At 44.5% G+C, this 5,529-nt stretch overlaps 1 non-coding gene across 1 annotated transcript; it reads right to left on the reverse strand.

Moving 5' to 3' along the window:
• TRNASTOP-UCA lies at window positions 1-72 on the reverse strand. Its single transcript has one exon. It is a non-coding gene; the product is annotated as a tRNA-Sec (tRNA).
• Window positions 73-5,529: the final 5,457 nt, after the last annotated feature.

Genomic DNA, 5,529 nt, shown 5'->3' on the forward strand with positions numbered 1-5,529 from the left:
TGACCCCAGTGTGACTTGAATACACAACCTTCTGATCTGAAGTCAGACGTGCTGCCATTGCACCATGAGGCCATGCCACTGCACCCCTTCCCCTGGCTATGGAGGGCCAAGTCTCCAGCGCTTTTCTGCCCAGGTGACACTTGTGCCAGCCTGTGCTGGCAGCATCCCTTGGCACCCACTGGTCCCTCTACATCCTTATCATTTCAGATGCCTTTTGCCAGGCATGTTTGGAATACGCACCCACAAGACTCCTGCTGGCAAACGCCACGTGAAGCACTAAACAGAGTAGGGGTGGGAGGGCCTCCTACAGCAGCCAAGCTGCATAAAATACCTGTCATACTCTTAGCACCCCCCTCTCTGCCGCAAATGTCTCACAGAAGAAAGCAAGTGAAGCAAGCAGGCCACTGTCAGTAAAGGTTTCAGTCTTAAAAGCACATTTGCAAAGGATCTGTGTTTCAGACAAGGAAGCGCAAGATTTTTTCTCCCAACAAAAACAGCCAAAGAATCAGATTTCCACACCCTTGGGTGTTTATATTACTGTCATTGCTCACCGATTCAAACCTTGCTGTTAGGTTTGAATCAGTGCACAAATTTTATCCTACACGTGATGTTCCCTGGTGTTACTCCCCATATTTGCCCAGATCCACACATTTTCTGCAACTGTAGTGCTTTCCACTAATTCAAGGTGAATTTAAACTGCCTGTAGCAGGAAAACACTCCAGTTGTCTTCTCTGGGATAAATTATCTCTGAAGCTGCAAGAAAGCATGAACATAGCTGCAGTTTGCTCACAGGAAACTTTAGCCACGGTTCTTTACAGCTTCTGGAAAAGGAAAACGTGCGTCTTCAAATGAACCATTCGCTCTTTCACCCAGCTTCTAGCCTCTTCAGCACAGGCTCTTCTATCAAATTTTGTAGAAAAATACTCTTTCCATCACACACCCCCGCACATGCCACGTTTAATCTCTGTGTACAAAACACACCTTCTGCTCTGGACCATGAGGTACCTGGAAGAGAGCCACACGAGGCTGTGGGATCTGAACACATGGGGTCAGATCACTGTCCTTGTGCTGCAGAGGCTGCCTTGTCTCGCCTTCACAGCGGAGGCTGGCAGAGCCTTGCCTGTTACACACCACATTTTCTTCAAGAAAGCTCCACCATGCACATATGACACCCAGCATAAGGAGCAAGACTGCGGGGTCATTTGCACGCAGCCTTCAGATCCAGTGTCAGGCGTGCCACCGGTGGGCCACAAGGCCAGAAAAACAGACCCCACGCCCTTTGCCACTTGGGACAAACACCTCCAGCTCCCTCCTGCAGCCTTTCAGGAGGGGAACTGCTCGATGAATGCTCCTCCACCCTCATTGTCCAAAGACAGTAGGAACAAGGCTGGAGCAGAAAGCAGCATGGGAAGTAGCATCTCTTACCAGCCATGCCTGGGAAACACAGATAGAGATTTCTGGATTGCCACGTAATAATTCAGTCAACAGCAGGTAGACGGGCAATTTCACACAGCCACGAATTACACACAACTCTTCACAGAGCCAAAGGATGCCACCACACCAGCCTCTGTAGTCGAAGCATCTGCAATGGGCTTTCTGCTGCTGCTACATTTATCACGATTGCAGGACACTTACAGGGAAAACTATACCGTTTTCTGTAGCGATACATGATGCCCATAGTACACACAAGGAACTTCTGATAAAGAATATCCTTAACCCTGTCAGTTTTCTTTCTGGAGAAACTTGCAGAAAGGGGCTGACTGAACAAGTTTCACAATAAGGGGATTTGTGAGCAGCAGTCCCAAAACGCAACACTTTAACTGAAGGCAGAGCACCTCCATCAGGGATCAGGTTTCCCTGACCGCTGGAATTACCCTTTTGTCTTCAAAGATACAGAGCCTGAAATTTGAACCATGCACAAACACCCAAGCTTTTAATACTCACAAGTCAAATGACTTGTCTCTTGAAGAAGCACTACAGTTGTCAGACACCATTGACCCAAATGCCTTTTCCCCATGCCTGAAGCATTTGCATTTTACTCACCACATCTTTCCATGCCTTTAAATAACAGCCACTTGTAACTTCTACTGATGTTACCAGATGAAAGAAAAGTGATGTCTTTGCCAGTAAGTATTCCAGTGGAACAAGCTTTCAGTGAACTACACTACGCTGAGTCAAGAGAAACAGGTAAATGTTAATAATTTGCTTGCAATAAACATCAGCACCATTTAGGATTTCAGCATATAAAAGCTGATGACCTAGCAAAGCCAGACGCTTTTTCTGCACATTGTGTCCCTCTAAACAACGACTGCAAAGTGACACAAGAGAAGCTTCCTAAGAGAGAGGGAAAGACTAAGCACAGCACAACTCAAAAACCCAACCCTACAATTTGGTAGCAGAAATACCATGACTGTGGTGCAAGAGCTAGCTTGTACCTAGCCCTTTTCTCTTCAGAGAAAACTTTTACAATTGACCATGCCTCTTCCAGGAAGAAAAAAAAAAAACCAAAACTCAAAAATTTGCAGTGTGATTTGCATCCTGCCTTCTGATCCACAGCCAGACAAGCTGCCATGGTGGCCCAGGAATATTTGCCTTCTTGTCTCCTTCCAGGACTAAATTTCTGTTTTCTTTCTTACCACACACGTAATATCAAGCTGTTTTTCGAGACACCCTCTCTCTGTCCTCACATCCATTCCAAAGCAGCCCTGAGCCAGACATGCTTGGAGTACGTGACCAGAGGATTCCTGACACCTGGTGTATAGAATGTCATTCGTCACCAAAGAGGAGAGGGAAGGGACTTCATGTAACATCCAAACAAGAGTAATGCATCTCTACAAAACAATTCCTTTATCACTCCACACCACAGGCTTTTATAGCATGGCATCATATAGTAGTGGTGTTGAACTTGGAGCTTAGGACTATAAATGTTTAAACATACTTTTATTTCCTATCGTGCTACCCTGACTTCTCATTCCAGCGTTGGAGGGACTGGAATTTCCCTAGGAAAGAGCAAGAGAAACACGCTTTGGATACCATTTCAGCATAAAAGCACAATATGAAGACTTCACAGCACAGGCCTGTAATTCTGAACCAGGATGGAAGCAGATGGCTCCCCAGCCTCTAGGTTACCCTGTTTTTCATTTTTACTTCATGTGCTTCATACCGGGAAGACATATTTAAATTGAAAGTGACTAAAGTCTAAGCTTTTTACTGAAAGAAAGTAGCATAGAGCATAGTTTGGCATGGAAAATGAATCTATGTTGTCAAATCTTTTGTTCCTCTCTCTAACCCCCTCAAGACCTGTTTTTGTATTCATTGCCAACATGAACTTCTTGGTACCCTTTTAGTAAATGAAATAGTCTTTACTTATTGCAGTAAATACTCTTATGAGCACTGGTAGCACTGGTTGTTTACTGGTTCTCAGCCAAACCTCTGCTTTTGAAACCAACAACAACAACAAAAAGATTTTTGCTCAGCTTCCCTTAGCCCACGAATGCACGCCTAACATGGATTACTGCTTTTAAAATATGGTTCATCTTACATTCCCAGATTTCAGACCCTGGGAATGTATGTAACAGCTCAACTCTGAAAAACTGAGCCCTCTGAGGAGGAAGAGAATAGAGGACAACAGGGCAAAGCCGAGAGCGCCAGTTATATTTTAAATAAACTCATTGTTAAGCATAGTCTTTTTGGTCTTGCTGTTTGTCGCTTCTATTCTTAGGTTTTCTGAACTTTGGGACTTTTCCACGACCAGTTTTGGCTTTACAGACACTTCCATTTTTTACTCCATAAACCCAGCTGTGGACTGTTGGCCTAATTCAGCTCAAGATTTGAACTAGGAGGGCCATTCAAATTAGTCACAAAGTAAAAGAACCAGACCTTTGGAGGGGGAAATGCATGGTGAAATACTTCCTTCAGTCTCCTTCACACTTTAATTGCCCTTCCTCCATTGCTATGCTGGCTGGATACCATGGTTTTTTGTTCTGACCCCACTGACCTGCCTCGCAAACAAGAGGAGCTATTTACAAAAAGCCTTTACCAAGTCATGCCTGTTTTCAGTTGAACTCTAACCTAGCCATTGCTAAAATGCGGCACTACAAAGATTTAGTGCGATTCTTGCAAACTCGTTAGCTGTATAATGCTTGCTCCTCCACATTTCCAGCTGTTTCTTTACCCCTGCAAATAGGACTCTCTGACTTTATTCAAGATGTCTGGACACAAGCAGACAGAGCCACTTCAACGGCCTCCAGGGGAACATACTGCTGCCTAAGAGGGAAGCTTATGTAGCTGTTCTGGCAGGAGGGAAAACCAGGAAGGCTATGGCTGTTATCAGGAGTAAAAATGCAAAATAGTACAGTTCTACTATCTAGCCCTAAGGGAAAGGAGATTTATTAGCAATGAATAAACAGGTAAGAAGCAACAATTGTTTCTTATTATTTATGCAACAGCACGAAAAAGCTATGTGGTTGCAGCTAGTGGCTGTGTACAAATGCAAAGCATATGCATATTATTGTTCAGATTGTTTTATCTAGAAGCTTTCTAGAGCAGTAACACTGCGAGAGCATTCAAGCTCTGCAAATCTTTCTTGATTTTTCTTTCTACAACAAGAAAGGCAAAGAAGATAATCTGCAAGAGTGGGAAGATAAGGATGTACAGAGGAGAAGCCACCATTACGGGAAGCAGGCAGCAATGTGGAGGTTTGCTTTGATCTTTGATTGCCAGAATCTCACCACAGAGATTAACGCACCTTCCTATACGAGGCGGGGAAGGTCAAGAAGGAAAACTTATTAAGAAAGATTCTAAGTGGTAGGCTTGAAAGAGATAATCTTTCCAGCATTTGAGGTCACTACTAACTCAGGAGAGAAACTTGTTACGGATGAAGGCACTGCTAGTGTCTGGCATATCTATAAAGTAATAGACTAAGGAAAGCTATTGCCCAACGTTGATACTCTGCTAACCATATAGACAGGGTAAATTGAAAACCTCTTCATTTACATCAGGCAACAGCTACAGCACCCAGGACATCCGCGTACACAAGACGACACCTCTGCAATAGATGCACCAGGAGCTTTTTATGCTACAAAGCTGAAAGCCGCGGGGCTGACCTACATGCTAGCATGACTGCAAGAGGCACCACCCAATTCTTGCTTATCCCTTCGGTCTTGTCCGTTTAGACATTCTGGTGCAAGGACCTTCAACAAGTGTGGTATTTTTACCGCTCTGTATTACAAAACTAATTACATGGGGAAAAGGAAACAAACCTTAAAAAAAGAACAAACCCAGAACTTGGGCCTTGTTGGTAGACAAGCATTTTTCATCGTTTGTCACTTCTGTCCTACAAAATTGTAAGACCTCTGAAGAGCAAACCTCAACGTCCTTATTCAGGTTTTGCCCTGCAGATTACGATTTCTTTAGAAAATAAAGGAACACCACTGCTAGATGGTATTTAATGGTTCGCCCACTCCCTTCGGAGCGCCGCGGAGCCTCCCCGGCCCGCCCCGCTGCCTCGCCTACCGGCAGCTCCGGGCC

This window comes from Aptenodytes forsteri, unplaced genomic scaffold (genome assembly GCF_000699145.1).
Source record: "Aptenodytes forsteri isolate BGI_AS27 unplaced genomic scaffold, ASM69914v1 Scaffold338, whole genome shotgun sequence".
Lineage (NCBI taxonomy): Eukaryota > Metazoa > Chordata > Aves > Sphenisciformes > Spheniscidae > Aptenodytes > Aptenodytes forsteri.